Source organism: Pleurodeles waltl, chromosome 5 (genome assembly GCF_031143425.1).
Source record: "Pleurodeles waltl isolate 20211129_DDA chromosome 5, aPleWal1.hap1.20221129, whole genome shotgun sequence".
In the NCBI taxonomy this organism is placed as follows: Eukaryota; Metazoa; Chordata; class Amphibia; order Caudata; family Salamandridae; genus Pleurodeles; species Pleurodeles waltl.
Window position 1 is genome coordinate 592338160 of NC_090444.1, and position 25254 is coordinate 592363413.

At 46.9% G+C, this 25254-nt stretch overlaps 14 non-coding genes across 14 annotated transcripts; 10 read left to right on the forward strand and 4 right to left on the reverse strand.

Annotated features, from left to right (window-relative positions):
- The first annotated feature begins 150 nt into the window (after nt 1-150).
- LOC138297829 (U6 spliceosomal RNA) lies at nt 151-257 on the forward strand. Its single transcript, XR_011204368.1, has one exon. It is a non-coding gene; the product is annotated as a U6 spliceosomal RNA (small nuclear RNA).
- A 2653-nt stretch (nt 258-2910) lies between these two features.
- LOC138297876 (U6 spliceosomal RNA) lies at nt 2911-3017 on the forward strand. Its single transcript, XR_011204413.1, has one exon. It is a non-coding gene; the product is annotated as a U6 spliceosomal RNA (small nuclear RNA).
- Nucleotides 3018-5670: 2653 nt separating this feature from the next.
- On the forward strand, nt 5671-5777 carry LOC138297830 (U6 spliceosomal RNA). Its single transcript, XR_011204369.1, has one exon. It is a non-coding gene; the product is annotated as a U6 spliceosomal RNA (small nuclear RNA).
- Nucleotides 5778-7577: 1800 nt separating this feature from the next.
- Nucleotides 7578-7650, reverse strand: TRNAR-ACG (transfer RNA arginine (anticodon ACG)). The gene has a single exon. It is a non-coding gene; the product is annotated as a tRNA-Arg (tRNA).
- A 779-nt stretch (nt 7651-8429) lies between these two features.
- LOC138297831 (U6 spliceosomal RNA) lies at nt 8430-8536 on the forward strand. The gene has a single exon (XR_011204370.1). It is a non-coding gene; the product is annotated as a U6 spliceosomal RNA (small nuclear RNA).
- Nucleotides 8537-10347: 1811 nt separating this feature from the next.
- Nucleotides 10348-10420, reverse strand: TRNAR-ACG (transfer RNA arginine (anticodon ACG)). The gene has a single exon. It is a non-coding gene; the product is annotated as a tRNA-Arg (tRNA).
- A 779-nt stretch (nt 10421-11199) lies between these two features.
- On the forward strand, nt 11200-11306 carry LOC138297930 (U6 spliceosomal RNA). The gene has a single exon (XR_011204468.1). It is a non-coding gene; the product is annotated as a U6 spliceosomal RNA (small nuclear RNA).
- A 2739-nt stretch (nt 11307-14045) lies between these two features.
- Nucleotides 14046-14152, forward strand: LOC138297832 (U6 spliceosomal RNA). The gene has a single exon (XR_011204371.1). It is a non-coding gene; the product is annotated as a U6 spliceosomal RNA (small nuclear RNA).
- Nucleotides 14153-15953: 1801 nt separating this feature from the next.
- Nucleotides 15954-16026, reverse strand: TRNAR-ACG (transfer RNA arginine (anticodon ACG)). Its single transcript has one exon. It is a non-coding gene; the product is annotated as a tRNA-Arg (tRNA).
- A 779-nt stretch (nt 16027-16805) lies between these two features.
- On the forward strand, nt 16806-16912 carry LOC138297833 (U6 spliceosomal RNA). Its single transcript, XR_011204372.1, has one exon. It is a non-coding gene; the product is annotated as a U6 spliceosomal RNA (small nuclear RNA).
- A 2653-nt stretch (nt 16913-19565) lies between these two features.
- Nucleotides 19566-19672, forward strand: LOC138297835 (U6 spliceosomal RNA). Its single transcript, XR_011204373.1, has one exon. It is a non-coding gene; the product is annotated as a U6 spliceosomal RNA (small nuclear RNA).
- A 2653-nt stretch (nt 19673-22325) lies between these two features.
- LOC138297836 (U6 spliceosomal RNA) lies at nt 22326-22432 on the forward strand. The gene has a single exon (XR_011204374.1). It is a non-coding gene; the product is annotated as a U6 spliceosomal RNA (small nuclear RNA).
- Nucleotides 22433-24233: 1801 nt separating this feature from the next.
- Nucleotides 24234-24306, reverse strand: TRNAR-ACG (transfer RNA arginine (anticodon ACG)). Its single transcript has one exon. It is a non-coding gene; the product is annotated as a tRNA-Arg (tRNA).
- A 779-nt stretch (nt 24307-25085) lies between these two features.
- Nucleotides 25086-25192, forward strand: LOC138297837 (U6 spliceosomal RNA). Its single transcript, XR_011204375.1, has one exon. It is a non-coding gene; the product is annotated as a U6 spliceosomal RNA (small nuclear RNA).
- The last annotated feature ends 62 nt before the right edge of the window (nt 25193-25254 follow it).

Consider the following 25254-nt stretch of genomic DNA (forward strand, 5'->3'; position numbering starts at 1 on the left):
AGAAGTGGATTGTTACGCCTCATGCCTTATTGCCATGTGTCTCAGAATTGAATGCTTACTGGACCATCCACTCAGCGCTTTCAGGCCACCCTACGTCTGAAGCCTGCAGATTCAGGGAGTGTATATACATTGAAAGCTCTCGAATGAAGTGTGCTTGCTTCGGCGGCACATATACTAAAATTGGAACGATACAGAGAAGATTAGCATGGCCCCTGCGCAAGGATGACACGCAAATTCGTGAAGCGTTCCATATTTTTAACAGCTTTAGAGAGAGAAAGGTCCTTTGTTTGCAAGTCTTCTTGTAATAATACAGCAACTTCCAGTGCCTTCCTTTCCATTTGTATTTTTGAATTGCCCTCCCCTCAACATTCTTAAGGTGTTTACCACTGCAGTAGAAAAGGTAAGCCTTTAACTGCTCCTGCAGGCCAATGCCAGTGCCCAGCTGCATTTAGCAAGGAAGACTTCAGCACTTCAGTGACCTTTCTTTCAATTTTCCAGCCTCCCTGTCATTATCCTTCACCCCGCCCCCCAACTCTATACTGTTGCCAGTGACGCATTGCTTTGTGGGAAGCAGGACAGAGCAGAGAGAAGGGTAGGGCCTATGCAAATGATGGCCTCTGGGCCATATGGGAACCCCCTTTTCAGCAGGACTGCTAAAGTCAGCCTTGCCACCAGATTGCTCGGGGAAGCTGGAAATACCAGGCCAGGGGAGGCACCGGGTTCTATAGGTCCTTGGAGGACCCATTGGGCCGGCCTCCCTCAGTTTCTGAGGTCCATGAAATGTTCACCCTGCAGCCTTTTAGAGAGGTTTTGGCCGATCGGGGATGAGAGGGGCAGAAGGCAGAAAGAGCACAATGCTCTTGAAACTGCTCTAACCCACCTCTCTCCCCGCCTTGGGTTCCATCTGGGTGTGTCAGGTGTTGGCCTATGGATAACAAGGAACTGGCTCAGTGCATTATGATTCTCACAAAAATAAAAGGGCCATCTATCAAGTGCAAGCGCACACACACACAGACTCTGGCACACATCTGTGTTAACGACCTTGATACCTAGTTTGAAGGATCAAGGACCCCTGGTGAAATCCCAGACCAGCGCACCCCTTTATGGTGAACGCGTGGCTGTTTCAAAATTCAGATTTACTGGGGGGTTATGATGGACTTTTCAACACCCACGCCTGGGCAACATTTGAAATCATTCCCCCCATTTCTCTCAGAAATGCCCATGGTTCGGGAAGTACTTGCTCCACAGTCTTTCTCTTCCACCAGTCAGTAGTATTTCCTTGAGAGCTGTTTACGATATTGATTCTTTGGAGGTAAATGTTCCTTTCATCTGCAAGCAGGCTCTTTCCAAGAATGGTTGCCTTCAGAGGCAGTGTAACTTTTCGCCCCCTACCTAGGCATTCTAATTCTCTTCCACCAAATCAAAGACATTGCCTCATTGTGCATATAATTGTGTGCCCGCCGTCCCCTGCTTTGTTATTGAGGCTGCCATCAATCGAATGACATCTGCCTGTGCCCAAGAGTAGTAGTACTGATGAGCATTAAACTGCAGCCTACTGATTAAAAAAGCGCAAAAGATGAAAAAGTGCAAGGTCTACGTAGGGTTCAAACCTGCAGTCTTCAGATCCAAAAGAAGGCCTGTTATCCCTTTCACCCGGGGCCTTTTCACACGGGGCTTATTTCTATAGTTTTCAAGAGAGTTCTAAAAGGCATGTGTCTTGAACAGTTGTTCCTACCAATCCTGCACAACCAATTTTTTAGATCCCCTGCGACCCGCATCTCAACCCTTGAAGTAAAACTATTTTCACTCCAGAAAACACATGTTGTGAAGTTTTCCTCTCTTGTTCAAAAAGCTTAGGCTTGGGAAACATTCAAAGGTCAGGCTCATAGAATCCAGTACAATAATTAAACTTTCGACTTGCCACAGTTGCTATCACAGCCTCCTTACCACGGAACGATTGCTGGACACATCCTGCACCGGAATGTTCATCCTACAAGAAGGCTGAGATAATTAACAACTCAAGAGTAATTACCTGAAAAAAGGGACTGGCAACCCTTCCGAGCCAGATAGGAGTCGAACCTACAATCTTCTGATCCGTAGTCAGACGAGTTATCCATTGCCCCACTGGCCCCACATAAGAGCACTTTCCCCCTTGTCCTTCAGAGAGTGCTAGAGAATGCGTGCCCTCGTGTGTGTGTGTGTCTGTGTTTTAAAACGTCATTCTATCACAATATGTAACCACATTTACAACGCACACTGAAGCTGCAAGTGAACTTACCTGCCCCACTGAAGTTACGTTCTGTCAGGTTTTCGTAACTTACACCAAGGACCCTAGGAGAGAAAAGGACATAAGCGCCAGTCCAAGCAGACCCAGCAGCAAAGAAACATTTTAAATAAGCGTCAGTTTCTTACAGAGTCTGGTTCAACATCATCAGTTCCACAGCTGTATGGGGCTGAGCCTGAGGACTCCTTAGTAAGCAGGCCAGTACAACACTAAGGCGTTTACTATTCAAATACAGGTGAAAATTAAGACACCTTGTCATATGCTCTCTTTGCCCTGGAACCCACCACAACACCATTCCACTCCCACAAGCCTTCACCTAGCCTACTGTGCAGCTGACTCACCTTTTCCATCAACGTTCCCCAGGAAGTGTGATGTCACAATGCACTTTGCCTGTAGTCTGGACCATGAGCCTTTGCAACCTGGCGTAATGAAGATGCTTCCAATGTGTGAAGATTTGGACCACAAATATAGGGAATAGAAGTGGATTGTTACGCCTCATGCCTTATTGCCATGTGTCTCAGAATTGAATGCTTACTGGACCATCCACTCAGCGCTTTCAGGCCACCCTACGTCTGAAGCCTGCAGATTCAGGGAGTGTATATACATTGAAAGCTCTCCCATGAAGTGTGCTTGCTTCGGCGGCACATATACTTAAATTGGAACGATACAGAGAAGATTAGCATGGCCCCTGCGCAAGGATGACACGCAAATTCGTGAAGCGTTCCATATTTTTAACAGCTTTAGAGAGAGAAAGGTCCTTTGTTTGCAAGTCTTCTTGTAATAATACAGCAACTTCCAGTGCCTTCCTTTCCATTTGTATTTTTGAATTGCCCTCCCCTCAACATTCTTAAGGTGTTTACCACTGCAGTAGAAAAGGTAAGCCTTTAACTGCTCCTGCAGGCCAATGCCAGTGCCCAGCTGCATTTAGCAAGGAAGACTTCAGCACTTCAGTGACCTTTCTTTCAATTTTCCAGCCTCCCTGTCATTATCCTTCACCCCGCCCCCCAACTCTATACTGTTGCCAGTGACGCATTGCTTTGTGGGAAGCAGGACAGAGCAGAGAGAAGGGTAGGGCCTATGCAAATGATGGCCTCTGGGCCATATGGGAACCCCCTTTTCAGCAGGACTGCTAAAGTCAGCCTTGCCACCAGATTGCTCGGGGAAGCTGGAAATACCAGGCCAGGGGAGGCACCGGGTTCTATAGGTCCTTGGAGGACCCATTGGGCCGGCCTCCCTCAGTTTCTGAGGTCCATGAAATGTTCACCCTGCAGCCTTTTAGAGAGGTTTTGGCCGATCGGGGATGAGAGGGGCAGAAGGCAGAAAGAGCACAATGCTCTTGAAACTGCTCTAACCCACCTCTCTCCCCGCCTTGGGTTCCATCTGGGTGTGTCAGGTGTTGGCCTATGGATAACAAGGAACTGGCTCAGTGCATTATGATTCTCACAAAAATAAAAGGGCCATCTATCAAGTGCAAGCGCACACAGACACAGACTCTGGCACACATCTGTGTTAACGACCTTGATACCTAGTTTGAAGGATCAAGGACCCCTGGTGAAATCCCAGACCAGCGCACCCCTTTATGGTGAACGCGTGGCTGTTTCAAAATTCAGATTTACTTGGGGGTTATGATGGACTTTTCAACAACCACGCCTGGGCAACATTTGAAATCATTCCCCCCATTTCTCTCAGAAATGCCCATGGTTCGGGAAGTACTTGCTCCACAGTCTTTCTCTTCCACCAGTCAGTAGTATTTCCTTGAGAGCTGTTTACGATATTGATTCTTTGGAGGTAAATGTTCCTTTCATCTGCAAGCAGGCTCTTTCCAAGAATGGTTGCCTTCAGAGGCAGTGTAACTTTTCACCCCCTACCTAGGCATTCTAATTCTCTTCCACCAAATCAAAGACATTGCCTCATTGTGCATATAATTGTGTGCCCGCCGTCCCCTGCTTTGTTATTGAGGCTGCCATCAATCGAATGACATCTGCCTGTGCCCAAGAGTAGTAGTACTGATGAGCATTAAACTGCAGCCTACTGATTAAAAAAGCGCAAAAGATGAAAAAGTGCAAGGTCTACGTAGGGTTCAAACCTGCAGTCTTCAGATCCAAAAGAAGGCCTGTTATCCCTTTCACCCGGGGCCTTTTCACATGGGGTTTATTTCTATAGTTTTCAAGAGAGTTCTAAAAGGCATGTGTCTTGAACAGTTGTTCCTACCAATCCTGCACAACCAATTTTTTAGATCCCCTGCGACCCGCATCTCAACCCTTGAAGTAAAACTATTTTCACTCCAGAAAACACATGTTGTGAAGTTTTCCTCTCTTGTTCAAAAAGCTTAGGCTTGGGAAACATTCAAAGGTCAGGCTCATAGAATCCAGTACAATAATTAAACTTTCGACTTGCCACAGTTGCTATCACAGCCTCCTTACCACGGAACGATTGCTGGACACATCCTGCACCGGAATGTTCATCCTACAAGAAGGCTGAGATAATTAACAACTCAAGAGTAATTACCTGAAAAAAGGGACTGGCAACCCTTCCGAGCCAGATAGGAGTCGAACCTACAATCTTCTGATCCGTGGTCAGACGCGTTATCCATTGCGCCACTTTCCCCACATAAGAGCACTTTCCCCCTTGTCCTTCAGAGAGTGCTAGAGAATGCGTGCCCTCGTGTGTGTGTGTGTCTGTGTTTTAAAACGTCATTCTATCACAATATGTAACCACATTTACAACGCACACTGAAGCTGCAAGTGAACTTACCTGCCCCACTGAAGTTACGTTCTGTCAGGTTTTCGTAACTTACACCAAGGACCCTAGGAGAGAAAAGGACATAAGCGCCAGTCCAAGCAGACCCAGCAGCAAAGAAACATTTTAAATAAGCGTCAGTTTCTTACAGAGTCTGGTTCAACATCATCAGTTCCACAGCTGTATGGGGCTGAGCCTGAGGACTCCTTAGTAAGCAGGCCAGTACAACACTAAGGCGTTTACTATTCAAATACAGGTGAAAATTAAGACACCTTGTCATATGCTCTCTTTGCCCTGGAACCCACCACAACACCATTCCACTCCCACAAGCCTTCACCTAGCCTACTGTGCAGCTGACTCACCTTTTCCATCAACGTTCCCCAGGAAGTGTGATGTCACAATGCACTTTGCCTGTAGTCTGGACCATGAGCCTTTGCAACCTGGCGTAATGAAGATGCTTCCAATGTGTGAAGATTTGGACCACAAATATAGGGAATAGAAGTGGATTGTTACGCCTCATGCCTTATTGCCATGTGTCTCAGAATTGAATGCTTACTGGACCATCCACTCAGCGCTTTCAGGCCACCCTACGTCTGAAGCCTGCAGATTCAGGGAGTGTATATACATTGAAAGCTCTCGCATGAAGTGTGCTTGCTTCGGCGGCACATATACTAAAATTGGAACGATACAGAGAAGATTAGCATGGCCCCTGCGCAAGGATGACACGCAAATTCGTGAAGCGTTCCATATTTTTAACAGCTTTAGAGAGAGAAAGGTCCTTTGTTTGCAAGTCTTCTTGTAATAATACAGCAACTTCCAGTGCCTTCCTTTCCATTTGTATTTTTGAATTGCCCTCCCCTCAACATTCTTAAGGTGTTTACCACTGCAGTAGCAAAGGTAAGCCTTTAACTGCTCCTGCAGGCCAATGCCAGTGCCCAGCTGCATTTAGCAAGGAAGACTTCAGCACTTCAGTGACCTTTCTTTCAATTTTCCAGCCTCCCTGTCATTATCCTTCACCCCGCCCCCCAACTCTATACTGTTGCCAGTGACGCATTGCTTTGTGGGAAGCAGGACAGAGCAGAGAGAAGGGTAGGGCCTATGCAAATGATGGCCTCTGGGCCATATGGGAACCCCCTTTTCAGCAGGACTGCTAAAGTCAGCCTTGCCACCAGATTGCTCGGGGAAGCTGGAAATACCAGGCCAGGGGAGGCACCGGGTTCTATAGGTCCTTGGAGGACCCATTGGGCCGGCCTCCCTCAGTTTCTGAGGTCCATGAAATGTTCACCCTGCAGCCTTTTAGAGAGGTTTTGGCCGATCGGGGATGAGAGGGGCAGAAGGCAGAAAGAGCACAATGCTCTTGAAACTGCTCTAACCCACCTCTCTCCCCGCCTTGGGTTCCATCTGGGTGTGTCAGGTGTTGGCCTATGGATAACAAGGAACTGGCTCAGTGCATTATGATTCTCACAAAAATAAAAGGGCCATCTATCAAGTGCAAGCGCACACACACACAGACTCTGGCACACATCTGTGTTAACGACCTTGATACCTAGTTTGAAGGATCAAGGACCCCTGGTGAAATCCCAGACCAGCGCACCCCTTTATGGTGAACGCGTGGCTGTTTCAAAATTCAGATTTACTGGGGGGTTATGATGGACTTTTCAACACCCACGCCTGGGCAACATTTGAAATCATTCCCCCCATTTCTCTCAGAAATGCCCATGGTTCGGGAAGTACTTGCTCCACAGTCTTTCTCTTCCACCAGTCAGTAGTATTTCCTTGAGAGCTGTTTACGATATTGATTCTTTGGAGGTAAATGTTCCTTTCATCTGCAAGCAGGCTCTTTCCAAGAATGGTTGCCTTCATAGGCAGTGTAACTTTTCGCCCCCTACCTAGGCATTCTAATTCTCTTCCACCAAATCAAAGACATTGCCTCATTGTGCATATAATTGTGTGCCCGCCGTCCCCTGCTTTGTTATTGAGGCTGCCATCAATCGAATGACATCTGCCTGTGCCCAAGAGTAGTAGTACTGATGAGCATTGAACTGCAGCCTACTGATTAAAAAAGCGCAAAAGATGAAAAAGTGCAAGGTCTACGTAGGGTTCAAACCTGCAGTCTTCAGATCCAAAAGAAGGCCTGTTATCCCTTGCACCGGGGCCTTTTCACACGGGGCTTATTTCTATAGTTTTCAAGAGAGTTCTAAAAGGCATGTGTCTTGAACAGTTGTTCCTACCAATCCTGCACAACCAATTTTTTAGATCCCCTGCGACCCGCATCTCAACCCTTGAAGTAAAACTATTTTCACTCCAGAAAACACATGTTGTGAAGTTTTCCTCTCTTGTTCAAAAAGCTTAGGCTTGGGAAACATTCAAAGGTCAGGCTCATAGAATCCAGTACAATAATTAAACTTTCGACTTGCCACAGTTGCTATCACAGCCTCCTTACCACGGAACGATTGCTGGACACATCCTGCACCGGAATGTTCATCCTACAAGAAGGCTGAGATAATTAACAACTCAAGAGTAATTACCTGAAAAAAGGGTCTGGCAACCCTTCCGAGCCAGATAGGAGTCGAACCTACAATCTTCTGATCCGTAGTCAGACGCGTTATCCATTGCGCCACTGGCCCCACATAAGAGCACTTTCCCCCTTGTCCTTCAGAGAGTGCTAGAGAATGCGTGCCCTCGTGTGTGTGTGTGTCTGTGTTTTAAAACGTCATTCTATCACAATATGTAACCACATTTACAACGCACACTGAAGCTGCAAGTGAACTTACCTGCCCCACTGAAGTTACGTTCTGTCAGGTTTTCGTAACTTACACCAAGGACCCTAGGAGAGAAAAGGACATAAGCGCCAGTCCAAGCAGACCCAGCAGCAAAGAAACATTTTAAATAAGCGTCAGTTTCTTACAGAGTCTGGTTCAACATCATCAGTTCCACAGCTGTATGGGGCTGAGCCTGAGGACTCCTTAGTAAGCAGGCCAGTACAACACTAAGGCGTTTACTATTCAAATACAGGTGAAAATTAAGACACCTTGTCATATGCTCTCTTTGCCCTGGAACCCACCACAACACCATTCCACTCCCACAAGCCTTCACCTAGCCTACTGTGCAGCTGACTCACCTTTTCCATCAACGTTCCCCAGGAAGTGTGATGTCACAATGCACTTTGCCTGTAGTCTGGACCATGAGCCTTTGCAACCTGGCGTAATGAAGATGCTTCCAATGTGTGAAGATTTGGACCACAAATATAGGGAATAGAAGTGGATTGTTACGCCTCATGCCTTATTGCCATGTGTCTCAGAATTGAATGCTTACTGGACCATCCACTCAGCGCTTTCAGGCCACCCTACGTCTGAAGCCTGCAGATTCAGGGAGTGTATATACATTGAAAGCTCTCGAATGAAGTGTGCTTGCTTCGGCGGCACATATACTAAAATTGGAACGATACAGAGAAGATTAGCATGGCCCCTGCGCAAGGATGACACGCAAATTCGTGAAGCGTTCCATATTTTTAACAGCTTTAGAGAGAGAAAGGTCCTTTGTTTGCAAGTCTTCTTGTAATAATACAGCAACTTCCAGTGCCTTCCTTTCCATTTGTATTTTTGAATTGCCCTCCCCTCAACATTCTTAAGGTGTTTACCACTGCAGTAGAAAAGGTAAGCCTTTAACTGCTCCTGCAGGCCAATGCCAGTGCCCTGCTGCATTTAGCAAGGAAGACTTCAGCACTTCAGTGACCTTTCTTTCAATTTTCCAGCCTCCCTGTCATTATCCTTCACCCCGCCCCCCAACTCTATACTGTTGCCAGTGACGCATTGCTTTGTGGGAAGCAGGACAGAGCAGAGAGAAGGGCAGGGCCTATGCAAATGATGGCCTCTGGGCCATATGGGAACCCCCTTTTCAGCAGGACTGCTAAAGTCAGCCTTGCCACCAGATTGCTCGGGGAAGCTGGAAATACCAGGCCAAGGGAGGCACCGGGTTCTATAGGTCCTTGGAGGACCCATTGGGCCGGCCTCCCTCAGTTTCTGAGGTCCATGAAATGTTCACCCTGCAGCCTTTTGGAGAGGTTTTGGCCGATCGTGGCCGATCGGGGATGAGAGGGGCAGAAGGCAGAAAGAGCACAATGCTCTTGAAACTGCTCTAACCCACCTCTCTCCCCACCTTGGGTTCCATCTGGGTGTGTCAGGTGTTGGCCTATGGATAACAAGGAACTGGCTCAGTGCATTATGATTCTCACAAAAATAAAAGGGCCATCTATCAAGTGCAAGCGCACACACACACAGACTCTGACACACATCTGTGTTAACGACCTTGATACCTTGTTTGAAGGATCAAGGACCCCTGTTGAAATCCCAGACCAGCGCACCCCTTTATGGTGAACTCGTAGCTGTTTCAAAATTCAGATTTACTGGGGGGTTATGATGGACTTTTCAACACCCACGCCTGGGCAACATTTGAAATCATTCCCCCCATTTCTCTCAGAAATGCCCATGGTTCGGGAAGTACTTGCTCCACAGTCTTTCTCTTCCACCAGTCAGTAGTATTTCCTTGAGAGCTGTTTACGATATTGATTCTTTGGAGGTAAATGTTCCTTTCATCTGCAAGCAGGCTCTTTCCAAGAATGGTTGCCTTCATAGGCAGTGTAACTTTTCGCCCCCTACCTAGGCATTCTAATTCTCTTCCACCAAATCAAAGACATTGCCTCATTGAGCATATAATTGTGTGCCCGCCGTCCCCTGCTTTGTTATTGAGGCTGCCATCAATCGAATGACATCTGCCTGTGCCCAAGAGTAGTAGTACTGATGAGTATTAAACTGCAGCCTACTGATTAAAAAAGCGCAAAAGATGAAAAAGTGCAAGGTCTACGTAGGGTTCAAACCTGCAGTCTTCAGATCCAAAAGAAGGCCTGTTATCCCTTTCACCCGGGGCCTTTTCACACGGGGCTTATTTCTATAGTTTTCAAGAGAGTTCTAAAAGGCATGTGTCTTGAACAGTTGTTCCTACCAATCCTGCACAACCAATTTTTTAGATCCCCTGCGACCCGCATCTCAACCCTTGAAGTAAAACTATTTTCACTCCAGAAAACACATGTTGTGAAGTTTTCCTCTCTTGTTCAAAAAGCTTAGGCTTGGGAAACATTCAAAGGTCAGGCTCATAGAATCCAGTACAATAATTAAACTTTCGACTTGCCACAGTTGCTATCACAGCCTCCTTACCACGGAACGATTGCTGGACACATCCTGCACCGGAATGTTCATCCTACAAGAAGGCTGAGATAATTAACATCTCAAGAGTAATTACCTGAAAAAAGGGTCTGGCAACCCTTCCGAGACAGATAGGAGTCGAACCTACAATCTTCTGATCCGTAGTCAGACGCGTTATCCATTGCGCCACTGGCCCCACATAAGAGCACTTTCCCCCTTGTCCTTCAGAGAGTGCTAGAGAATGCGTGCCCTCGTGTGTGTGTGTGTCTGTGTTTTAAAACGTCATTCTATCACAATATGTAACCACATTTACAACGCACACTGAAGCTGCAAGTGAACTTACCTGCCCCACTGAAGTTACGTTCTGTCAGGTTTTCGTAACTTACACCAAGGACCCTAGGAGAGAAAAGGACATAAGCGCCAGTCCAAGCAGACCCAGCAGCAAAGAAACATTTTAAATAAGCGTCAGTTTCTTACAGAGTCTGGTTCAACATCATCAGTTCCACAGCTGTATGGGGCTGAGCCTGAGGACTCCTTAGTAAGCAGGCCAGTACAACACTAAGGCGTTTACTATTCAAATACAGGTGAAAATTAAGACACCTTGTCATATGCTCTCTTTGCCCTGGAACCCACCACAACACCATTCCACTCCCACAAGCCTTCACCTAGCCTACTGTGCAGCTGACTCACCTTTTCCATCAACGTTCCCCAGGAAGTGTGATGTCACAATGCACTTTGCCTGTAGTCTGGACCATGAGCCTTTGCAACCTGGCGTAATGAAGATGCTTCCAATGTGTGAAGATTTGGACCACAAATATAGGGAATAGAAGTGGATTGTTACGCCTCATGCCTTATTGCCATGTGTCTCAGAATTGAATGCTTACTGGACCATCCACTCAGCGCTTTCAGGCCACCCTACGTCTGAAGCCTGCAGATTCAGGGAGTGTATATACATTGAAAGCTCTCCCATGAAGTGTGCTTGCTTCGGCGGCACATATACTAAAATTGGAACGATATAGAGAAGATTAGCATGGCCCCTGCGCAAGGATGACACGCAAATTTGTGAAGCGTTCCATATTTTTAACAGCTTTAGAGAGAGAAAGGTCCTTTGTTTGCAAGTCTTCTTGTAATAATACAGCAACTTCCAGTGCCTTCCTTTCCATTTGTATTTTTGAATTGCCCTCCCCTCAACATTCTTAAGGTGTTTACCACTGCAGTAGAAAAGGTAAGCCTTTAACTGCTCCTGCAGGCCAATGCCAGTGCCCTGCTGCATTTAGCAAGGAAGACTTCAGCACTTCAGTGACCTTTCTTTCAATTTTCCAGCCTCCCTGTCATTATCCTTCACCCCGCCCCCCAACTCTATACTGTTGCCAGTGACGCATTGCTTTGTGGGAAGCAGGACAGAGCAGAGAGAAGGGCAGGGCCTATGCAAATGATGGCCTCTGGGCCATATGGGAACCCCCTTTTCAGCAGGACTGCTAAAGTCAGCCTTGCCACCAGATTGCTCGGGGAAGCTGGAAATACCAGGCCAGGGGAGGCACCGGGTTCTATAGGTCCTTGGAGGACCCATTGGGCCGGCCTCCCTCAGTTTCTGAGGTCATTGAAATGTTCACCTTGCAGCCTTTTAGAGAGGTTTTGGCCGATCGTGGCCGATCGTGGATGAGAGGGGCAGAAGGCAGAAGGCAGAAGGCAGAAGGCAGAAGGCAGAAGGCAGAAGGCAGAAGGCAGAAGGCAGAAGGCAGAAGGCAGAAGGCAGAAGGCAGAAGGCAGAAAGAGCACAATGCTCTTGAAACTGCTCTAACCCACCTCTCTCCCCGCCTTGGGTTCCATCTGGGTGTGTCAGGTGTTGGCCTATGGATAACAAGGAACTGGCTCAGTGCATTATGATTCTCACAAAAATAAAAGGGCCATCTATCAAGTGCAAGCGCACACACACACAGACTCTGGCACACATCTGTGTTAACGACCTTGATACCTTGTTTGAAGGATCAAGGACCCCTGTTGAAATCCCAGACCAGCGCACCCCTTTATGGTGAACGCGTGGCTGTTTCAAAATTCAGATTTACTGGGGGGTTATGATGGACTTTTCAACACCCACGCCTGGGCAACATTTGAAATCATTCCCCCCATTTCTCTCAGAAATGCCCATGGTTCGGGAAGTACTTGCTCCACAGTCTTTCTCTTCCACCAGTCAGTAGTATTTCCTTGAGAGCTGTTTACGATATTGATTCTTTGGAGGTAAATGTTCCTTTCATCTGCAAGCAGGCTCTTTCCAAGAATGGTTGCCTTCATAGGCAGTGTAACTTTTCGCCCCCTACCTAGGCATTCTAATTCTCTTCCACCAAATCAAAGACATTGCCTCATTGTGCATATAATTGTGTGCCCGCCGTCCCCTGCTTTGTTATTGAGGCTGCCATCAATCGAATGACATCTGCCTGTGCCCAAGAGTAGTAGTACTGATGAGCATTAAACTGCAGCCTACTGATTAAAAAAGCGCAAAAGATGAAAAAGTGCGAGGTCTACGTAGGGTTCAAACCTGCAGTCTTCAGATCCAAAAGAAGGCCTGTTATCCCTTTCACACGGGGCTTATTTCTATAGTTTTCAAGAGAGTTCTAAAAGGCATGTGTCTTGAACAGTTGTTCCTACCAAGCCTGCACAACCAATTTTTTAGATCCCCTGCGACCCGCATCTCAACCCTTGAAGTAAAACTATTTTCACTCCAGAAAACACATGTTGTGAAGTTTTCCTCTCTTGTTCAAAAAGCTTAGGCTTGGGAAACATTCAAAGGTCAGGCTCATAGAATCCAGTACAATAATTAAACTTTCGACTTGCCACAGTTGCTATCACAGCCTCCTTACCACGGAACGATTGCTGGACACATCCTGCACCGGAATGTTCATCCTACAAGAAGGCTGAGATAATTAACAACTCAAGAGTAATTACCTGAAAAAAGGGACTGGCAACCCTTCCGAGCCAGATAGGAGTCGAACCTACAGTCTTCTGATCCGTAGTCAGACGAGTTATCCATTGCCCCACTGGCCCCACATAAGAGCACTTTCCCCCTTGTCCTTCAGAGAGTGCTAGAGAATGCGTGCCCTCGTGTGTGTGTGTGTCTGTGTTTTAAAACGTCATTCTATCACAATATGTAACCACATTTACAACGCACACTGAAGCTGCAAGTGAACTTACCTGCCCCACTGAAGTTACGTTCTGTCAGGTTTTCGTAACTTACACCAAGGACCCTAGGAGAGAAAAGGACATAAGCGCCAGTCCAAGCAGACCCAGCAGCAAAGAAACATTTTAAATAAGCGTCAGTTTCTTACAGAGTCTGGTTCAACATCATCAGTTCCACAGCTGTATGGGGCTGAGCCTGAGGACTCCTTAGTAAGCAGGCCAGTACAACACTAAGGCGTTTACTATTCAAATACAGGTGAAAATTAAGACACCTTGTCATATGCTCTCTTTGCCCTGGAACCCACCACAACACCATTCCACTCCCACAAGCCTTCACCTAGCCTACTGTGCAGCTGACTCACCTTTTCCATCAACGTTCCCCAGGAAGTGTGATGTCACAATGCACTTTGCCTGTAGTCTGGACCATGAGCCTTTGCAACCTGGCGTAATGAAGATGCTTCCAATGTGTGAAGATTTGGACCACAAATATAGGGAATAGAAGTGGATTGTTACGCCTCATGCCTTATTGCCATGTGTCTCAGAATTGAATGCTTACTGGACCATCCACTCAGCGCTTTCAGGCCACCCTACGTCTGAAGCCTGCAGATTCAGGGAGTGTATATACATTGAAAGCTCTCCCATGAAGTGTGCTTGCTTCGGCGGCACATATACTAAAATTGGAACGATACAGAGAAGATTAGCATGGCCCCTGCGCAAGGATGACACGCAAATTCGTGAAGCGTTCCATATTTTTAACAGCTTTCGAGAGAGAAAGGTCCTTTGTTTGCAAGTCTTCTTGTAATAATACAGCAACTTCCAGTGCCTTCCTTTCCATTTGTATTTTTGAATTGCCCTCCCCTCAACATTCTTAAGGTGTTTACCACTGCAGTAGAAAAGGTAAGCCTTTAACTGCTCCTGCAGGCCAATGCCAGTGCCCTGCTGCATTTAGCAAGGAAGACTTCAGCACTTCAGTGACCTTTCTTTCAATTTTCCAGCCTCCCTGTCATTATCCTTCACCCCGCCCCCCAACTCTATACTGTTGCCAGTGACGCATTGCTTTGTGGGAAGCAGGACAGAGCAGAGAGAAGGGTAGGGCCTATGCAAATGATGGCCTCTGGGCCATATGGGAACCCCCTTTTCAGCAGGACTGCTAAAGTCAGCCTTGCCACCAGATTGCTCGGGGAAGCTGGAAATACCAGGCCAGGGGAGGCACCGGGTTCTATAGGTCCTTGGAGGACCCATTGGGCCGGCCTCCCTCAGTTTCTGAGGTCCATGAAATGTTCACCCTGCAGCCTTTTAGAGAGGTTTTGGCCGATCGGGGATGAGAGGGGCAGAAGGCAGAAAGAGCACAATGCTCTTGAAACTGCTCTAACCCACCTCTCTCCCCGCCTTGGGTTCCATCTGGGTGTGTCAGGTGTTGGCCTATGGATAACAAGGAACTGGCTCAGTGCATTATGATTCTCACAAAAATAAAAGGGCCATCTATCAAGTGCAAGCGCACACACACACAGACTCTGGCACACATCTGTGTTAACGACCTTGATACATAGTTTGAAGGATCAAGGACCCCTGGTGAAATCCCAGACCAGCGCACCCCTTTATGGTGAACGCGTGGCTGTTTCAAAATTCAGATTTACTGGGGGGTTATGATGGACTTTTCAACACCCACGCCTGGGCAACATTTGAAATCATTCCCCCCATTTCTCTCAGAAATGCCCATGGTTCGGGAAGTACTTGCTCCACAGTCTTTCTCTTCCACCAGTCAGTAGTATTTCCTTGAGAGCTGTTTACGATATTGATTCTTTGGAGGTAAATGTTCCTTTCATCTGCAAGCAGGCTCTTTCCAAGAATGGTTGCCTTCATAGGCAGTGTAACTTTTCGCCCCCTACCTAGGCATTCTAATTCTCTTCCACCAAATCAAAGACATTGCCTCATTGTGCATATAATTGTGTGCCCGCCGTCCCCTGCTTTGTTATTGAGGCTGCCATCAATCGAATGACATCTGCCTGTGCCCAAGAGTAGTAGTACTGATGAGCATTAAACTGCAGCCTACTGATTAAAAAAGCGCAAAAGATGAAAAAGTGCAAGGTCTACGTAGGGTTCAAACCTGCAGTCTTCAGATCCAAAAGAAGGCCTGTTATCCCTTTCACCCGGGGCCTTTTCACACGGGGCTTATTTCTATAGTTTTCAAGAGAGTTCTAAAAGGCATGTGTCTTGAACAGTTGTTCCTACCAATCCTGCACAACCAATTTTTTAGATCCCCTGCGACCCGCATCTCAACCCTTGAAGTAAAACTATTTTCACTCCAGAAAACACATGTTGTGAAGTTTTCCTCTCTTGTTCAAAAAGCTTAGGCTTGGGAAACATTCAAAGGTCAGGCTCATAGAATCCAGTACAATAATTAAACTTTCGACTTGCCACAGTTGCTATCACAGCCTCCTTACCACGGAACGATTGCTGGACACATCCTGCACCGGAATGTTCATCCTACAAGAAGGCTGAGATAATTAACAACTCAAGAGTAATTACCTGAAAAAAGGGTCTGGCAACCCTTCCGAGCCAGATAGGAGTCGAACCTACAATCTTCTGATCCGTAGTCAGACGCGTAATCCATTGCGCCACTGGCCCCACATAAGAGCACTTTCCCCCTTGTCCTTCAGAGAGTGCTAGAGAATGCGTGCCCTCGTGTGTGTGTGTGTCTGTGTTTTAAAACGTCATTCTATCACAATATGTAACCACATTTACAACGCACACTGAAGCTGCAAGTGAACTTACCTGCCCCACTGAAGTTACGTTCTGTCAGGTTTTCGTAACTTACACCAAGGACCCTAGGAGAGAAAAGGACATAAGCGCCAGTCCAAGCAGACCCAGCAGCAAAGAAACATTTTAAATAAGCGTCAGTTTCTTACAGAGTCTGGTTCAACATCATCAGTTCCACAGCTGTATGGGGCTGAGCCTGAGGACTCCTTAGTAAGCAGGCCAGTACAACACTAAGGCGTTTACTATTCAAATACAGGTGAAAATTAAGACACCTTGTCATATGCTCTCTTTGCCCTGGAACCCACCACAACACCATTCCACTCCCACAAGCCTTCACCTAGCCTACTGTGCAGCTGACTCACCTTTTCCATCAACGTTCCCCAGGAAGTGTGATGTCACAATGCACTTTGCCTGTAGTCTGGACCATGAGCCTTTGCAACCTGGCGTAATGAAGATGCTTCCAATGTGTGAAGATTTGGACCACAAATATAGGGAATAGAAGTGGATTGTTACGCCTCATGCCTTATTGCCATGTGTCTCAGAATTGAATGCTTACTGGACCATCCACTCAGCGCTTTCAGGCCACCCTACGTCTGAAGCCTGCAGATTCAGGGAGTGTATATACATTGAAAGCTCTCCCATGAAGTGTGCTTGCTTCGGCGGCACATATACTAAAATTGGAACGATACAGAGAAGATTAGCATGGCCCCTGCGCAAGGATGACACGCAAATTCGTGAAGCGTTCCATATTTTTAACAGCTTTAGAGAGAGAAAGGTCCTTTGTTTGCAAGTCTTCTTGTAATAATACAGCAACTTCCAGTGCCTTCCTTTCCATTTGTATTTTTGAATTGCCCTCCCCTCAACATTCTTAAGGTGTTTACCACTGCAGTAGAAAAGGTAAGCCTTTAACTGCTCCTGCAGGCCAATGCCAGTGCCCTGCTGCATTTAGCAAGGAAGACTTCAGCACTTCAGTGACCTTTCTTTCAATTTTCCAGCCTCCCTGTCATTATCCTTCACCCCGCCCCCCAACTCTATACTGTTGCCAGTGACGCATTGCTTTGTGGGAAGCAGGACAGAGCAGAGAGAAGGGTAGGGCCTATGCAAATGATGGCCTCTGGGCCATATGGGAACCCCCTTTTCAGCAGGACTGCTAAAGTCAGCCTTGCCACCAGATTGCTCGGGGAAGCTGGAAATACCAGGCCAGGGGAGGCACCGGGTTCTATAGGTCCTTGGAGGACCCATTAGGCCGGCCTCCCTCAGTTTCTGAGGTCCATGAAATGTTCACCCTGCAGCCTTTTAGAGAGGTTTTGGCCGATCGGGGATGAGAGGGGCAGAAGGCAGAAAGAGCACAATGCTCTTGAAACTGCTCTAACCCACCTCTCTCCCCGCCTTGGGTTCCATCTGGGTGTGTCAGGTGTTGGCCTATGGATAACAAGGAACTGGCTCAGTGCATTATGATTCTCACAAAAATAAAAGGGCCATCTATCAAGTGCAAGCGCACACACACACAGACTCTGGCACACATCTGTGTTAACGACCTTGATACCTAGTTTGAAGGATCAAGGACCCCTGGTGAAATCCCAGACCAGCGCACCCCTTTATGGTGAACGCGTGGCTGTTTCAAAATTCAGATTTACTGGGGGGTTATGATGGACTTTTCAACACCCACGCCTGGGCAACATTTGAAATCATTCCCCCCATTTCTCTCAGAAATGCCCATGGTTCGGGAAGTACTTGCTCCACAGTCTTTCTCTTCCACCAGTCAGTAGTATTTCCTTGAGAGCTGTTTACGATATTGATTCTTTGGAGGTAAATGTTCCTTTCATCTGCAAGCAGGCTCTTTCCAAGAATGGTTGCCTTCATAGGCAGTGTAACTTTTCGCCCCCTACCTAGGCATTCTAATTCCCTTCCACCAAATCAAAGACATTGCCTCATTGTGCATATAATTGTGTGCCCGCCGTCCCCTGCTTTGTTATTGAGGCTGCCATCAATCGAATGACATCTGCCTGTGCCCAAGAGTAGTAGTACTGATGAGCATTAAACTGCAGCCTACTGATTAAAAAAGCGCAAAAGATGAAAAAGTGCAAGGTCTACGTAGGGTTCAAACCTGCAGTCTTCAGATCCAAAAGAAGGCCTGTTATCCCTTTCACCCGGGGCCTTTTCACACGGGGCTTATTTCTATAGTTTTCAAGAGAGTTCTAAAAGGCATGTGTCTTGAACAGTTGTTCCTACCAATCCTGCACAACCAATTTTTTAGATCCCCTGCGACCCGCATCTCAACCCTTGAAGTAAAACTATTTTCACTCCAGAAAACACATGTTGTGAAGTTTTCCTCTCTTGTTCAAAAAGCTTAGGCTTGGGAAACATTCAAAGGTCAGGCTCATAGAATCCAGTACAATAATTAAACTTTCGACTTGCCACAGTTGCTATCACAGCCTCCTTACCACGGAACGATTGCTGGACACATCCTGCACCGGAATGTTCATCCTACAAGAAGGCTGAGATAATTAACAACTCAAGAGTAATTACCTGAAAAAAGGGACTGGCAACCCTTCCGAGCCAGATAGGAGTCGAACCTACAATCTTCTGATCCGTAGTCAGACGAGTTATCCATTGCCCCACTGGCCCCACATAAGAGCACTTTCCCCCTTGTCCTTCAGAGAGTGCTAGAGAATGCGTGCCCTCGTGTGTGTGTGTGTCTGTGTTTTAAAACGTCATTCTATCACAATATGTAACCACATTTACAACGCACACTGAAGCTGCAAGTGAACTTACCTGCCCCACTGAAGTTACGTTCTGTCAGGTTTTCGTAACTTACACCAAGGACCCTAGGAGAGAAAAGGACATAAGCGCCAGTCCAAGCAGACCCAGCAGCAAAGAAACATTTTAAATAAGCGTCAGTTTCTTACAGAGTCTGGTTCAACATCATCAGTTCCACAGCTGTATGGGGCTGAGCCTGAGGACTCCTTAGTAAGCAGGCCAGTACAACACTAAGGCGTTTACTATTCAAATACAGGTGAAAATTAAGACACCTTGTCATATGCTCTCTTTGCCCTGGAACCCACCACAACACCATTCCACTCCCACAAGCCTTCACCTAGCCTACTGTGCAGCTGACTCACCTTTTCCATCAACGTTCCCCAGGAAGTGTGATGTCACAATGCACTTTGCCTGTAGTCTGGACCATGAGCCTTTGCAACCTGGCGTAATGAAGATGCTTCCAATGTGTGAAGATTTGGACCACAAATATAGGGAATAGAAGTGGATTGTTACGCCTCATGCCTTATTGCCATGTGTCTCAGAATTGAATGCTTACTGGACCATCCACTCAGCGCTTTCAGGCCACCCTACGTCTGAAGCCTGCAGATTCAGGGAGTGTATATACATTGAAAGCTCTCGAATGAAGTGTGCTTGCTTCGGCGGCACATATACTAAAATTGGAACGATACAGAGAAGATTAGCATGGCCCCTGCGCAAGGATGACACGCAAATTCGTGAAGCGTTCCATATTTTTAACAGCTTTAGAGAGAGAAAGGTCCTTTGTTTGCAAGTCTTCTTGTAATAATACAGCAACTTCCAGTGCCTTCCTTTCCATTTGTATTTTTGAATTGCCCTCCCCTCAACATTCTTAAGGTGTTTACCACTGCAGTAGAAAAGGTAAGCCTTTAACTGCTCCTGCAGGCCAATGCCAGTGCCCAGCTGCATTTAGCAAGGAAGACTTCAGCACTTCAGTGACCTTTCTTTCAATTTTCCAGCCTCCCTGTCATTATCCTTCACCCCGCCCCCCAACTCTATACTGTTGCCAGTGACGCATTGCTTTGTGGGAAGCAGGACAGAGCAGAGAGAAGGGTAGGGCCTATGCAAATGATGGCCTCTGGGCCATATGGGAACCCCCTTTTCAGCAGGACTGCTAAAGTCAGCCTTGCCACCAGATTGCTCGGGGAAGCTGGAAATACCAGGCCAGGGGAGGCACCGGGTTCTATAGGTCCTTGGAGGACCCATTGGGCCGGCCTCCCTCAGTTTCTGAGGTCCATGAAATGTTCACCCTGCAGCCTTTTAGAGAGGTTTTGGCCGATCGGGGATGAGAGGGGCAGAAGGCAGAAAGAGCACAATGCTCTTGAAACTGCTCTAACCCACCTCTCTCCCCGCCTTGGGTTCCATCTGGGTGTGTCAGGTGTTGGCCTATGGATAACAAGGAACTGGCTCAGTGCATTATGATTCTCACAAAAATAAAAGGGCCATCTATCAAGTGCAAGCGCACACACACACAGACTCTGGCACACATCTGTGTTAACGACCTTGATACCTAGTTTGAAGGATCAAGGACCCCTGGTGAAATCCCAGACCAGCGCACCCCTTTATGGTGAACGCGTGGCTGTTTCAAAATTCAGATTTACTGGGGGGTTATGATGGACTTTTCAACACCCACGCCTGGGCAACATTTGAAATCATTCCCCCCATTTCTCTCAGAAATGCCCATGGTTCGGGAAGTACTTGCTCCACAGTCTTTCTCTTCCACCAGTCAGTAGTATTTCCTTGAGAGCTGTTTACGATATTGATTCTTTGGAGGTAAATGTTCCTTTCATCTGCAAGCAGGCTCTTTCCAAGAATGGTTGCCTTCAGAGGCAGTGTAACTTTTCGCCCCCTACCTAGGCATTCTAATTCTCTTCCACCAAATCAAAGACATTGCCTCATTGTGCATATAATTGTGTGCCCGCCGTCCCCTGCTTTGTTATTGAGGCTGCCATCAATCGAATGACATCTGCCTGTGCCCAAGAGTAGTAGTACTGATGAGCATTAAACTGCAGCCTACTGATTAAAAAAGCACAAAAGATGAAAAAGTGCAAGGTCTACGTAGGGTTCAAACCTGCAGTCTTCAGATCCAAAAGAAGGCCTGTTATCCCTTTCACCCGGGGCCTTTTCACACGGGGCTTATTTCTATAGTTTTCAAGAGAGTTCTAAAAGGCATGTGTCTTGAACAGTTGTTCCTACCAATCCTGCACAACCAATTTTTTAGATCCCCTGCGACCCGCATCTCAACCCTTGAAGTAAAACTATTTTCACTCCAGAAAACACATGTTGTGAAGTTTTCCTCTCTTGTTCAAAAAGCTTAGGCTTGGGAAACATTCAAAGGTCAGGCTCATAGAATCCAGTACAATAATTAAACTTTCGACTTGCCACAGTTGCTATCACAGCCTCCTTACCACGGAACGATTGCTGGACACATCCTGCACCGGAATGTTCATCCTACAAGAAGGCTGAGATAATTAACAACTCAAGAGTAATTACCTGAAAAAAGGGACTGGCAACCCTTCCGAGCCAGATAGGAGTCGAACCTACAATCTTCTGATCCGTAGTCAGACGAGTTATCCATTGCCCCACTGGCCCCACATAAGAGCACTTTCCCCCTTGTCCTTCAGAGAGTGCTAGAGAATGCGTGCCCTCGTGTGTGTGTGTGTCTGTGTTTTAAAACGTCATTCTATCACAATATGTAACCACATTTACAACGCACACTGAAGCTGCAAGTGAACTTACCTGCCCCACTGAAGTTACGTTCTGTCAGGTTTTCGTAACTTACACCAAGGACCCTAGGAGAGAAAAGGACATAAGCGCCAGTCCAAGCAGACCCAGCAGCAAAGAAACATTTTAAATAAGCGTCAGTTTCTTACAGAGTCTGGTTCAACATCATCAGTTCCACAGCTGTATGGGGCTGAGCCTGAGGACTCCTTAGTAAGCAGGCCAGTACAACACTAAGGCGTTTACTATTCAAATACAGGTGAAAATTAAGACACCTTGTCATATGCTCTCTTTGCCCTGGAACCCACCACAACACCATTCCACTCCCACAAGCCTTCACCTAGCCTACTGTGCAGCTGACTCACCTTTTCCATCAACGTTCCCCAGGAAGTGTGATGTCACAATGCACTTTGCCTGTAGTCTGGACCATGAGCCTTTGCAACCTGGCGTAATGAAGATGCTTCCAATGTGTGAAGATTTGGACCACAAATATAGGGAATAGAAGTGGATTGTTACGCCTCATGCCTTATTGCCATGTGTCTCAGAATTGAATGCTTACTGGACCATCCACTCAGCGCTTTCAGGCCACCCTACGTCTGAAGCCTGCAGATTCAGGGAGTGTATATACATTGAAAGCTCTCGAATGAAGTGTGCTTGCTTCGGCGGCACATATACTAAAATTGGAACGATACAGAGAAGATTAGCATGGCCCCTGCGCAAGGATGACACGCAAATTCGTGAAGCGTTCCATATTTTTAACAGCTTTCGAGAGAGAAAGGTCCTTTGTTTGCAAGTCTTCTTGTAATAATACAGCAACTTCCAGTGCCTTCCTTTCCATTTGTATTTTTGAATTGCCCTCCCCTCAACATTCTTAAGGTGTTTACCACTGCAGTAGAAAAGGTAAGCCTTTAACTGCTCCTGCAGGCCAATGCCAGTGCCCAGCTGCATTTAGCAAGGAAGACTTCAGCACTTCAGTGACCTTTCTTTCAATTTTCCAGCCTCCCTGTCATTATCCTTCACTCCGCCCCCCAACTCTATACTGTTGCCAGTGACGCATTGCTTTGTGGGAAGCAGGACAGAGCAGAGAGAAGGGTAGGGCCTATGCAAATGATGGCCTCTGGGCCATATGGGAACCCCCTTTTCAGCAGGACTGCTAAAGTCAGCCTTGCCACCAGATTGCTCGGGGAAGCTGGAAATACCAGGCCAGGGGAGGCACCGGGTTCTATAGGTCCTTGGAGGACCCATTGGGCCGGCCTCCCTCAGTTTCTGAGGTCCATGAAATGTTCACCCTGCAGCCTTTTAGAGAGGTTTTGGCCGATCGGGGATGAGAGGGGCAGAAGGCAGAAAGAGCACAATGCTCTTGAAACTGCTCTAACCCACCTCTCTCCCCGCCTTGGGTTCCATCTGGGTGTGTCAGGTGTTGGCCTATGGATAACAAGGAACTGGCTCAGTGCATTATGATTCTCACAAAAATAAAAGGGCCATCTATCAAGTGCAAGCGCACACACACACAGACTCTGGCACACATCTGTGTTAACGACCTTGATACCTAGTTTGAAGGATCAAGGACCCCTGGTGAAATCCCAGACCAGCGCACCCCTTTATGGTGAACGCGTGGCTGTTTCAAAATTCAGATTTACTTGGGGGTTATGATGGACTTTTCAACAACCACGCCTGGGCAACATTTGAAATCATTCCCCCCATTTCTCTCAGAAATGCCCATGGTTCGGGAAGTACTTGCTCCACAGTCTTTCTCTTCCACCAGTCAGTAGTATTTCCTTGAGAGCTGTTTACGATATTGATTCTTTGGAGGTAAATGTTCCTTTCATCTGCAAGCAGGCTCTTTCCAAGAATGGTTGCCTTCAGAGGCAGTGTAACTTTTCGCCCCCTACCTAGGCATTCTAATTCTCTTCCACCAAATCAAAGACATTGCCTCATTGTGCATATAATTGTGTGCCCGCCGCCCCCTGCTTTGTTATTGAGGCTGCCATCAATCGAATGACATCTGCCTGTGCCCAAGAGTAGTAGTACTGATGAGCATTAAACTGCAGCCTACTGATTAAAAAAGCGCAAAAGATGAAAAAGTGCAAGGTCTACGTAGGGTTCAAACCTGCAGTCTTCAGATCCAAAAGAAGGCCTGTTATCCCTTTCACCCGGGGCCTTTTCACATGGGGTTTATTTCTATAGTTTTCAAGAGAGTTCTAAAAGGCATGTGTCTTGAACAGTTGTTCCTACCAATCCTGCACAACCAATTTTTTAGATCCCCTGCGACCCGCATCTCAACCCTTGAAGTAAAACTATTTTCACTCCAGAAAACACATGTTGTGAAGTTTTCCTCTCTTGTTCAAAAAGCTTAGGCTTGGGAAACATTCAAAGGTCAGGCTCATAGAATCCAGTACAATAATTAAACTTTCGACTTGCCACAGTTGCTATCACAGCCTCCTTACCACGGAACGATTGCTGGACACATCCTGCACCGGAATGTTCATCCTACAAGAAGGCTGAGATAATTAACAACTCAAGAGTAATTACCTGAAAAAAGGGACTGGCAACCCTTCCGAGCCAGATAGGAGTCGAACCTACAATCTTCTGATCCGTAGTCAGACGCGTTATCCATTGCGCCACTGGCCCCACATAAGAGCACTTTCCCCCTTGTCCTTCAGAGAGTGCTAGAGAATGCGTGCCCTCGTGTGTGTGTGTGTCTGTGTTTTAAAACGTCATTCTATCACAATATGTAACCACATTTACAACGCACACTGAAGCTGCAAGTGAACTTACCTGCCCCACTGAAGTTACGTTCTGTCAGGTTTTCGTAACTTACACCAAGGACCCTAGGAGAGAAAAGGACATAAGCGCCAGTCCAAGCAGACCCAGCAGCAAAGAAACATTTTAAATAAGCGTCAGTTTCTTACAGAGTCTGGTTCAACATCATCAGTTCCACAGCTGTATGGGGCTGAGCCTGAGGACTCCTTAGTAAGCAGGCCAGTACAACACTAAGGCGTTTACTATTCAAATACAGGTGAAAATTAAGACACCTTGTCATATGCTCTCTTTGCCCTGGAACCCACCACAACACCATTCCACTCCCACAAGCCTTCACCTAGCCTACTGTGCAGCTGACTCACCTTTTCCATCAACGTTCCCCAGGAAGTGTGATGTCACAATGCACTTTGCCTGTAGTCTGGACCATGAGCCTTTGCAACCTGGCGTAATGAAGATGCTTCCAATGTGTGAAGATTTGGACCACAAATATAGGGAATAGAAGTGGATTGTTACGCCTCATGCCTTATTGCCATGTGTCTCAGAATTGAATGCTTACTGGACCATCCACTCAGCGCTTTCAGGCCACCCTACGTCTGAAGCCTGCAGATTCAGGGAGTGTATATACATTGAAAGCTCTCGCATGAAGTGTGCTTGCTTCGGCGGCACATATACTAAAATTGGAACGATACAGAGAAGATTAGCATGGCCCCTGCGCAAGGATGACACGCAAATTCGTGAAGCGTTCCATATTTTTAACAGCTTTAGAGAGAGAAAGGTCCTTTGTTTGCAAGTCTTCTTGTAATAATACAGCAACTT